This window comes from Dipodomys ordii, unplaced genomic scaffold (assembly GCF_000151885.1).
Source record: "Dipodomys ordii isolate 6190 unplaced genomic scaffold, Dord_2.0 Scaffold73, whole genome shotgun sequence".
Taxonomy (NCBI): domain Eukaryota; kingdom Metazoa; phylum Chordata; class Mammalia; order Rodentia; family Heteromyidae; genus Dipodomys; species Dipodomys ordii.
In genome coordinates this window covers 12631118-12644024 of record NW_012267289.1, presented here as the reverse complement: position 1 = coordinate 12644024, position 12907 = coordinate 12631118, and positions in this window count along the sequence as shown.

Below are 12907 nucleotides of genomic sequence, written 5' to 3'. Positions count from 1 at the left end.
ATCAGAAAGAATGACATTGCCCCATTTGTTAGGAAATGGAAAGACTTGGAAAAAATTTTATTAAGTGAAGTAAGCCAGGCCCAAGGAAACATAGGTCCCATGGTTTCCCTTATTTGCAATAACTAGTATATGTCTGAGACAAGCAGAAAAGGTCAGATAAGTTGATGTTAGGTGAAAAGAGCCCCAAAATATGGATTCAAATGTTTTTTCTCCACTTTTATGAATGAATCTCCACTAGCTATTTACATTGTGAGTCCCATTCATGAACTGCTTTAAAATTCTTCTAGTCAATGATGTCAAGAGTCTCAGTTCTTGTGGGTAGTTTGGTGGATGGAGTTGAGAAAGTCCCATAATTTTTCCCCAATGTCAATATTCCATGTTTAGCGAAATCAATTTTTTGCCAAACAACTAATTATATTTTAATGGCAAGTAATGTTAGCAGAAAATTGTTTGCAGCTTTCTTTGCTCTCATTTCTGTTGAGGACAGATTTCAAGTAAGGACTAAAATTTATTATATGGAAATGTAAATTTTTAAATTAAATCATGAATACTAAGGTCATTGGATTATTTTTACTCTGAGATTTACTTTCAAATTTCAGTATTAAATTGTGTAATCATATACTCAAGTAGATTTTTCAATATTAAAAGAATCTCCAGTTGGAATAAAAATGTATTTTGTTACTTTTCGAGGTTTAACTTTCTTAAATATTTTGAATGTGATTATACTAGTTGTATCTTTTGTCTTTTCTTTTGTGGTAATGGCGATTGAACCCAGGTTGTGGCACTTGCTAGGAAAGTGCTTTGCCACTGAGGTACATCCTAACTAATGAGAGAAATTTTTGGTTTTATTTCTCTTGTGGGACATATGGATTGAACTTCCAGCTTATGTGCTGCCCCTGAACTCTTGCAAAAGGCTAGTGCTCTGCCACTTTGAGCCACAGTGCCACTTCCGTGATTATTTTATAGAAGCGTATTTCACTACTTTTTTTATACTGGCTTTCTTTATAATCATGCTAAGTTACTTCAACCTAAGCTCTAATGGCATTTTGGGTAAGTCTTCCTTGTAAAAGACTCATTGTAAATTATATGATGATAAACATTTGGTTTCTAAACATTCAATGCCACTGTCATGTCTATACTTATCAAGAAAATGTGCTACTAACTTATGCTCACTCACTACAAGTGGAACTTTGTGTTTGTTATTTAAAATGATTATTTTGGAAGAGTTGATGGATTTGGAAAATTGTTTGTGTTTCCTGTCCTTTCACATAATCTATTATTTGAAGGCTTTGTCAGCATATGTCTCTTATCCTAGTTTGCATCAAAGTATAATTATCAGGAACACCATATCTCCATTTAATGTAATTCCTAACCACATACTAAGAATTTTATCCCATAAAGGCTTCTATGTGTAAATCATATTACCTTCTGTCATCAAGTGAAAAAATGGTTATTTTTCTTACTTTTCAAGAACTCAATAGCAAGTAATTCCTAAGGAATTTTTTGTGCTATGAATTTCCTTCTCTCCAAAATGAGCAGTACTCAAACTATTGGTTTAGATAATATGCACTTAAGCAAGGGAACATGAACTTTGACCTGAAATTTTCTGAAATCCCACCTTTTTCCTAGACAATCTGCAACTACTAGCAGGATGGAAGATGTGAAGCAAGACAGTTAAAAGGGAGAAAAGAGTTATTTTGCTTCCCAGAATATTTATGTTTGATCCAATTCCATAGCTAAGTAGCAGAGACTTAGAATTTTAAGAATGTAATCTGAATAGAAAATTGACAGATTGCATTGTGGTGCTACATAGGATTCCTGATACCTTTCATTGCTTACAATCTTATTCTTTATAAAGAATAAATTTAATATACATTAGCCAAGTATTCATCTCACAAGATTTTAGTGTAGGTGGCTTTATTTCATAATCTTCCTCTCTTCTTGCTGTCATATTAATCTAGCCTTTTTAAAAACCATATATATACCAGCCCTTCCAATGCTGATCTTTTAAAATACTATCTGATGTCCTGGCAACTTAGTGGTCTCTGAAGGGGGCATTGACATTTTCCTATTTAAACCTCACTCCCTCAGGAAAGACTATATCACCAGGGTCATTAACTAGGATCTAGATCTAACTGCAGCCTGGTACCATCTATACCCAGCTGATATAAAAATGGAAATTTCCATATTTTCAGGTGACCTTTAGGATGAAAACCAATTTCTTTCTTTTTATTTTTTTCACCTACATTGAACCTCTTGTTCCACAAGGTGATTCTGTCTCTGCATAAAAACCAATGTAATGATTTGTAATAGAATAAAAACAAAATGATGACCACCCCATGATTTTGTCAGGATAGATATTTTACCTTTGAACATTATTGTTTGTTTTTTCATTGTGGTCTCTACATAATGTTATACAGGATATTCCAATAGATTATGTTGGCTATTTTTCTTCTTTCCTGTCTTTAGCCTTTTGGCTTTCAAATCATTATTCTTAAAAATGTAAATCATTTATGTTTAAGGGATTAGGGGGGGAAGCAGGAAAAAACAAGAGAGGGAGTAACACTGTTAACAAACAAGAAATGTACTCATTTGTTTACTTGTGTAATTAGCTGCACTATAATTATCATTTGAAATAAAATAAAATAATATAAAATAAAGAAAATCTTTCTGTAGCTTGGTTTTACAAATTAAGACAAATACTTAAATGACTAAGAGCAATGGAGGGTTGAAATGCATAGATTTGACAGTCAAAAGCTTGGTGTTGATCCAGGTTTACCATTCAATGTTTGTTTGCATTCAGACACATTAACTGTTGACTCTAAGTTTCTTTTCTTTTTTTTAATGACTGAATTTATTGCACTACATAACTTTAAGTACTACTATAAATTTCATGAGACTTAATCCTGAGAGTAAATCACAAGACAATGTCAAACTAGTTTATCTTTAAAGTCTAGTCTATCCACAGTGTTTTGTGATTCCAGCAATGAATTTATTTTAATTGGGATAATGTTTAAAAAATTACTGATATCTGCACACTACAATGAGGCTAGTACCTCAGATGACATCATAATGTCATTTTTTATTTTTTGAATAATTTTCTTAGTGACTAAATGCTAGAACTGTAAGTAGGAAATTTACAATCTACATTCCTCTAAATAAAAATGTAGTGATTGACTTTGAGGTTACATAATTATTTGGTTGCTTCCAGTTTGTTGAATCCCATGTTAAGAATTTCCAGTTTGTTGAATCCCATGCCAAGAATTTACAGTCTGCTGAAATTTTATTTTATTTTTATTTTTTTGCCATTTATGGGGTCTGAACTCTGAGCCTAGGTGCTGTCCCTCACTCTTCAGCTCAAGGTTAGCACTCTACCACTTGAGCCACTGAGCCACTTCCGGCTTTTTCTGCTTATTTAGTGCTGAGGAATTGAACCCAGGGCCTCATGTATGCAAGGCAAGCACTCTACCACTGAGCCACCTTCCCAGCCCTGAAATTTTAATATTTTTGTGAATCAAAAATGTGTATTTTAATTTGCTATTTTACTATCTCTATCTTCACTCCTACTCGTGCAAAGTTTTACCGATATATTCTCTTCAGTATCTGCCATTGCAAACTTACTATGCCCAAACCCAAATCTTCTCCATATCTGCTGTAATTCAAATATTATTTTCCTTTGATATTTTTGTGTGTATTAATTCCATCTTTCTGGTTTCAGTAGTATTATTGGGTGCTAAAATAAAATTCCTATTTATTAGTGTAACCAAGAGAAAAGTAAATTAATGCAAAACTTATTTCTTCACAATGCTACTTTATTGCAGATAAATATGTGGATTCAATTAAATGCAGAGATGCCATGCATCTAACTAATGTTCTTCCTATGGACTGTTTTGTTTACACACTAATACACAGTACTGTAGCCTGCAGAAGTCATTTGTGTTCTCTATACAGCAAGACATCCAGGTCACAGTAAAGTCTGAGATTTATGAATTATGGAAATATTTTTAGAAGATGGTAGTATTTCAATCGTAAAACAATAATATTGTGCAATTATTGACTTAATTTCAGAATGCATGTTTGCAAAATCATTAGCATTATTCTATGGCATTAAAGAAACATAAGTCCATTTTTTGTTTGTTTGTTAACTTTTCTTAAAACTGACTTAATCAGGCCTCAACAGAAACAGATGTAAGCTGATATAAAATATGAAATTAATTTGTTGTTTTTAAATTGCACTTCTTTTGCCAAAAGCGCAGAGGAATATTTATATGAAGAATTACGTTATAAATCCTCACAACATTCCTCCAAGGCAGAGGCTCATTATTTTTTTCACATGACAAGTAGAGGTTAAACTGAGCTTTTAAGGGAAAGACCAAATAAAATGCAATGTCTTGGGGATATAGGCAAAATCTCTTTGCCTTTTGGAGAAATAGTCTCTCTTGTCTCTATGTTATACAATTTAAGAAACATAATCATCCCTTTAAGAAATACATAATGAGACTCACTAGGTTCCAGCAAAATATAGTACTGGGAACACACACACACATACACACACACACACACACACACACACACACACACACACAAACACAGCAAAATTATAAACACAAAAGACAAGGCTTTTACACATTCTTCATAATAGCTTTAAACTGGGTAGCCCAATTGATAAATAGGTAAGTTTAAATCTATCTATATCATAGAATATTACTGAAGAATATATAGCACTTATTTAACAATGGATGCATTTTCAAAATATTTCTTCAATTACAGCAAACCAAACATAAAGAGATAGTGTGCATTTCTATTTGTAAAGTATTTGATGTTGGTATATGGGGAGGGGAAGGAAAAAACAAATTCTTTAAACAGGGAAACAGGTTGACGAACTTTACAATTTAGGTGGAGTGGGGGGAGTGTAGTTGTGGAGATGGGAGGGAAGGGTTGGGAGGGAAAAAACAAAGGAAGAGACAACAATGCTTGATAATAAATGTACTCATTACCTTGCTCATGTAACGGTAACCATTCCTCTGTATAGTATTCTCACAATAAAAAACTTATTAAAAGAAATTTAGTAGCCCCAAACTGACAGCAAACCATTGGTTACTTGGCACAGAATGTGAGGAGGAAAATCTTTCAGGCTAAACAAGTTTCCCATGTATTATAGGTAAGTGTTGGGGCTAATATGATTGTGTAAATTTGCAAAACACTTAATATTGGTAAAATGTATTGTGGTAGATGACAGATCACTGAAGAAAAAAAAAGTTATACTGTCATTTTACTTTTTTTTTTTTTGTAGATTGTGGGGCTTGAACACTGGGCCTGAGCACTGTCCCTGAGCTCTTCAGCTCAAGACTAGCACTCTACACCTTGAGCCACAGCACGGCTCCCAGTTTTCTGGTGGTTTATTGGAGATAAGAGTCTCATGGATTTTCTTGCCCAGGCTGGCTTTGAATCATGATCCTCAGATTTCAGCCTCCTGATTAACTAGGATTACAGGCATGAGCCACCACCAGTGCCAGGCTTCACTTTGCCTTTCAATGTACATAGTATGCTCGTTTTCTTGTTTCATTTGTTGTAGAAAAGATTTATTTCTGTCTTTCAACCTTTATCTTTTCTAATTAATCTCACATGTTTCCAATTTGTTTAGTTTTTCCCCCCAAGAACCAAGTTTTAAATTTCTATTTGTGCTTTTTAGCATTTTGTATTATTTCCCAGCTTCTATTTTCTTGAAGACATTTTACTATTGTTTGAAACATCTTTACATAGATGATGTGGTCCTTATTTCTGCTCTTGCTCCTAACACTTTGTTACTTGATGTCTAATAACTGTTAGCTTATTGTTAAATGTGATATTTTGAGTCAAAAATTTATTTTATGGAGATTTTTGAATTCTATGTTTGAAATCACACTGGCTGCCTCCTCCCCAGAGTTTTTACTCCCTGAATAGAAATACTAGGCTAGCTTACTGGAGGTCTTTTAGAAAGCAGTATACCATTACAATGGCCTTCAACTTCAAAGATATTCTTGCATCTTCCTTTTGAGTTTACTTTTTTTCTTAATTCCTTCTGCTATATTTTGTTGACAAAATATATCTGTATTTTAAAGAGAGTCTAAGAATGTTCTCAATTTTTATGCAGGGTTGAAAATGGAAGAAGGAAATGGATGAGAGCTTATATCATTAGATTCTAATACAAAATTATCATGAGAAAATCTGTTTGATCTTTTCAAATATTCTGATATACTATTCCAACAAAGTTTGGCATTATTGTTACATAAATCATGAGAGCTACAGATGACTAGCCTTTTTTTAACTAAGTAATCTTTAAATAAATATGTTTCAAAAAGATGTTCTACTATTTTACTTGGATTCAACCCATCATTCCTAGAAGTTCAAAAAATCAAATTTAAAAAACACTATATAGAAGCCTCTAGACTTATCTCATCTTTTTCATTCTTATGATTTGTGGTATTAATTACATACTGTGATCTGTAACTCTCAAATTATGTAAACCTGGTCCTTCAGATATTCTTCTATTGTACATTGTAATATGTTTGACATGTAATCACTAATCATTTTTGTAAGAGATTACATTTTACTCACTGTTGCATGGTTTTATTTATATGTCTATATGAATAATTCTTATCTCATGGTCTTAGACCAACTACTTAATGTGTCCAAAGCTATATAAGGAAGTAATGAATAGTCATTGTCAAATAACTTGTACTTACTGAAAATAAGATAGGTACCATTCCTTTTGTCTAGACACGGGCAAAGCAATTACATGAAGCATTATTGCTCGCACATAATTTTGTTATATGGCTGAGAAATAATATATTGTTAGCTGTAAACCAATGATACTAGGACACTGTTACAACAACATAGAACTATATTATATTACCACAATTACCCTTTACAACACTATATATTCTGGTTTGGTCTTTTAAAATTCTAACTTTTAGACTTTGAATTTGAGTATTGGGACGAGAAAGCTTTTAGTTGGTGATATTTTTAGACATTTTCTTCCTCTGGTGTGCTATTGATAGCATGTGTTACATTAATTTCATGATAATATTGATCAAATATTTTGATAGCATGTCTTCAAAACCTTGACTGATTTCTAAGAATTGCAATTGCATTTCTTATGAATGGACTAGGAGACTCAATACTAACTAGAAACACTAACTAGTTTAGTATTGTAACTGTAGTTGTGTTATGAATTGGGTTCTTTTACATAGAATGAGCATGAAATTTATTTATCTGTTTCTCCTGCAGGAAATTCAGGTCTTTTGCAAGCATGTGAAGTCAGGATGACACTGAGTATGGTGTTTGATGAGAACAATGACTGAAGACCAACCATGCTCAAAGCTGTCACACAGTGTGTTAAGGTCATCTTCAAACATGACTGAAGGAATTTAATTGTGCTAGCCTTGTCACAAAAGCTTCTATAGCTTGCTCTACACGCATGTTCTATGTAATTCTTGTATCTTTATGTTCCTTAACTCTTACCATATATAGTTTTGCTCCCTATCTGTCAATTTTTTCCTTTAAGATTGTTTTTAAAATTATAAGCTTAAAACTATACCCATTAAATAACAAGAAAACTGTAATCAATAGATGGTTCTGAATACATAAATGCTACATGGCTCTGAAAGGTATTTCCTGTGTTTCTTTCTTTACCCTCTTCCTTCAATGTATCTTATTTTGTGTGTTCTGTCCTAAAGAGTAATATGTACAGGGAACAAACAATAGGAAAAAAAACAAAATCTTCCTTCTAGTAGATAAATTTAGTGTGAAAAATATAAGAATATAAGATACACTGTATGTTTAATTTCATTTTCTCTAAAAGAGCATTTCTGGTTATAGATAAAGAAGATTTTTAGACCAAGAATAGGTGGAAGTGATGATGGGAAAAATGAGAGCTGAGAGTAACTAAGACCCTAAGAACTATGAGAAATGTAAAGACAAGAGAAAAGGTGGGTAAATTTAATGATTTCGGATGAGAATAGACTAAGAATCAAGTAGAGGGAAGGTCCTTACCTGATCAAGCCAACAGGTCCTAGAAAGGATTTTATATCATGTTGTAGGAGCACAAGTAGGTACTTACAAGTATCTAAACCTGGTAGCAATATGAAAATTTCTTAAAGCATGTGTAATAAAATGGAAAGGAAATATAATTGATACAAGAAGAATGGCCCGTAAATTAGATAGCTAGTCAAGAACACACCTAGCCCAGGTTAGCCTGCAAAATGACTTTTTTACATTTTGGTCACGAAAAATTGCAAAGATAAGTGACTTCCATACAAAATAGCTTAAAATTTACCATAAAATTATGTCAGACATTATTCAACAACAACAAAAATATCTCCTTCAAAATATCACATATTTTCTTAGTTCAGAACTGGTACAATAAAGTATGGCCAGGCCCTGGACAGGGGGTAGTGAAGTGAAGGGTTGTTGTGGCTAATAACAAGAAATTTGTTTTTGAGGAATTTTTGTTGAGGAATAAGAGCTGTTTAGCAACATGGTTGGGTTTCTGTCTTCTTAGATTTCTGTGATTCTTCACAGCTCAAACACAAAGCTGACTGGCACTCTGGCTTCCTTGAATAACAAGTATATTCATAAATGTTCTCCCCCATGCCCTACCTCTCAAAAGCAATATATCAAAAAACCCATCATATTGAGAATAAAGTATTGATTAATATATTTGAACATAGGGCACAGATATAGAATCTTTTGCCAAGTTTTTTATCCTTTACTTTCATTTTTTTCTTTGTGATAGTACGTTAGTATTTTTTCTATGCTGGCCTCAAACCACAGTATTCCTAACTCAGCCACTGGAGTAGCTGTGACTACAGGAATGCAGCACAAAGTCTGATATTTTTACACATTTTGATTTTCTTACCATCATTGATAGAACAATCATCTTGCTGAGCTTCTTACCACCATGATAAGGAAGTGATTTGAAAAATTCACAGACAAAATCTCTTATGGGAGTTTACCATTCAGGATGTTCTTCTCTATTTCACTTTATGGTTTACATATAATGTGTGAAGATTACATATAAACCTATTTTATACATATAAATATACACATGTGAGTGTGTATATGAGAGAGAAAGAGAGAAGGAAGGAGGGTGGGAGGGAAAAAAAGAGAAAAAGAGACAACTCAGAATCCAAGCTGAGTTATTTATTTTCAATGGTATGGAATATAAGCTTCACTAAATTAATATACATGCAAAATTCAGAAATATCTTTATAAGCAATATACGTAAGCACTTAGTGAAACTTATCTATGGTTTTCATCTTCTAACATTCATTATCATTCCCATTGGAAAGTCATTGTAATAATAAATAAAACAGTTCTTATTCTATACATCCAGCTAGCATCCCTTGTAGTAACCTAGAACTAATACTTGGGTATAGATTTACTGCTGTTATACCAATTTGTCTCAGCTGAAGAATTAATTCCTGATTAAGGGACTGTCCACTACTGAATGGAACTATCAATAAATAGTAGTCCTCAGGCATATACAACATACTTATGCTAACGTATTTTAATATAAAATAATGGTATTTTCTCAGATTTTCAAGAGATAACCAATAGAACCTTAATTAGAGTGGGGCAGTTGAGATAGAGGATGTAAAATTTTAGTACAGAATTTTCTACAAGTTAATTAGACTGATATTATTAGCTAAATTTCTTTACCACCCCTACAAATTTCTATGTTAAAATCCTAAACTCCAATATAATATAATAGGATGTGGGGCTTTTGGAAAATAATTAGGACAAGAGGGTGGGCAATTAAGGTGGGAGTTGTAGCATTAATACAAGAGAATGGATAGACTGATTTCTTTCTGTTCTTTGCCTGCTAGTGGAGAAGCCAAAGAAGGTACATAGCTGTAAAGCAAGAATCAAGTCCAAATGAGAAGACTGATCTATTACTGAATTCTATAGCCCCCACAACTCTCAGAATTCTTTTGTGTAACCTACTGAGTTTATGAGGTTTTATTTGTTGTTTCTGCTTTGTTGTTGACTAGCAGCCCAGGCTAAAAAGGCTAATCAAGAGAAGTGGCTAGTTATGGGTGGTGATGAAGAATACAAATTGGGAACCATAATGGGATGGAAATCTGACTTATTATCTTATTCCATCTTATAGTTCATTACAAGAAGAAAGTAAAATGATTTGTTAACCATACAAAAACAATGGACATGGTTGAGGATCATAATCTGGTCAAAATCCTAATCCAAACGACTGATTTTAACCCCAAACGCATTGCTGCCTCAATTGAGAGACTTGTTCATCAATTGAGAGGCATGTTCATCAACAATATAGAGTAGAATATATACAAGTATTGCAATTCACACTCAAAATCATGTATCTAAGGACTAGTGAATTTTCCATATTAGATAGTCCTCTATGGGAGGTGATGCTACATATTGCTTCATCTCCTATTTCTCTAGATATTTCCAGGTAAATACCTCAAATTAAATCTAAGGAGTACTTACAAATTGTTCTCAATGACCTCACTGCTTCTATATTGATTTATGTGGTGACAAAAGAAAAATGGAGAGAAACCAACAGACATAAATAAAATCTGTCAGTATGAGGTGCTGTAAAAATTTTATTGGCTCTTGTCTGAAAGTAGCCCACATAAAAACAAGGTATTATTCTAAATGCACAGAAATAAATCTTTACAGCAGAGTGCATGCATAAACTATCAAAAATAAGAAATACAACTGTGTATATACATATATTCCATATATGCTTTTGATTTTAATATTTTAAATTCTATTTACTTTAGACTGAGATTAATTCATTTGTTTACTTTCTTTTTCTCTTTTCCTATTTGTTTGTTTATTTAAGTATACTTTGACAGCAAGGAGACTGATGCCCATTAGTTAATAAAGAGAATACCAATTATGTGTTCTATTTAATAAAGGGACTATAAGTATATATAATCAACAAGCTTGGTAATACCAAGCAAAGAAAATAATATTACTATATTTACACCATTCACCTTTAATCCTCTAGACATCTACCTAATAATACACAAAGATTTTTGCAGTTTTTGACATTTTACCTATGTATACATTTACAAATTTCATAAACAATATTTTGGATACATGTTCCATTCCTGATCTTCTGAATAACAATTTATTGGATTGATGAACCATGATTTCCATCATCATGTTCTGATTGGTTTTTCCATATAAACAAAACAATCCCTTAGCATTTTAATAACATTGCACTGCAACCTTGCTGACTACAATAATCATGTCAGCAGCTAAGGATCACAGCAAAATGCACCTGTGCTCTTTTCACCAGAAGTAGGATTTGTTTCATGTAGTTTATGCTACATGACATGTACTTTGATCAAATTAACTGTTCTTTTACTCTTATACCCACTCTCCCTTGTACACCATTTTAATGTTTTTATTACCTGATTGTCCTAAGTGTATATGAAGTGCTTCAATCATATTTACTAACCCTTCCTTCACTCTTGGAAATTTTTTGTTCTCCCATCTTCCACTGTGTTTACCACAAAATTGAATTTTATTCCAGGTTTTTACCCAGGCCATTCTTGCTTTTTGATGTCAAGATTTTACATAAAGTAAAACATGAAATATTTGTCCTTAATGGTGTTTTGTTTTACTTAATGAGATTATATACAGTTCTATTTATTTCCTCAAACAATAAAAATTCATTCTCCTTTATGACTGAATAATCGATCATTCTGCTTCTATCCGTGTCTCTGTATATTTTTGTACATATATATATATAATTTTTCTATGCATTTATTATGTGTTGAAAACTTACTCATACTTTTCTTAAGGATTTCTTTTTCCTGTTAAATTTAATTTTAAAATGTCTGCATATTTTTATTAAACAATATAATTTAAAGACAAAATATCTACACTAATTTAAAAGTTTCTGGAAATAGTTTTGTAATTTTCTTTGAATCTAGTACCGTGTATGCAGTTTTTTTAAAAAAATTCTTTTTTAAAGGTACAAAGTAAGTATAAGCTCCTAAATGATACCTGTGTTGGTCAAGAAGCAAGCAAGGGATAAAACAATTTGACTGAACAATGCCTTACTTATTTTTAAACATGTGAGAAGCTGAAGAATTAAAAGAAATTCGATTTATTTTTTATTTGAATTGCTATTGCTTATGAATAGCCAAAATGCTTAAAAATATATAGATTACATAAGCTTTAAATGAGTACTAATGAGGCAGAAATTGTGCCTTTGAGTCACCTCATAGGTCTTAGAGAACAAATGGAAACTTAAAAAAGAAAAAAATGATTCAAAATAAAGCGAAGGTAACTATTGATCTAAAAAATATATTAAAACAATATATTCTTCCTACCACATCTGTATGCTTAATTTTTCTGAATGGGTAGAAACTAACAAATATTAACAATATTTGACTATAACAACTTAAAATAAGATTGTTGTTGCAAGGTTTTGAAGCCTAGTTGGTTGATGCGATTTAAAATATGTTCTCTTTTGGAAGAGGAAAGATGATCTTTTAATGTGCAATTATATTTATAGAACTATATTTTCCCTCTTCAGCTTAAAAATGAAAATCATTATTTTTGAATTTTTCATTTTTGTTTCATATTTGTTACAAATTAATTAGGCCTTATGGGAAAATTACTATGTAACACATTGGGAAACACAATGCAATCTATAAAATACAATATATTTATCAAACTCAGATTTATAGCATCCTTAGTAGAGTAACATAAATACTTGAGAAAAAAATGATTTACAAAGACACATAAGTAGAAAGAGTCATATTGAGATGAATACTAATATGTCACTCTATAATCTAGAATAGAAATTATGTAAATTTTTACAGTTACTCATAAAGGTATCTTAGAACAAAACTCCTTCAAAGAGAAGAAG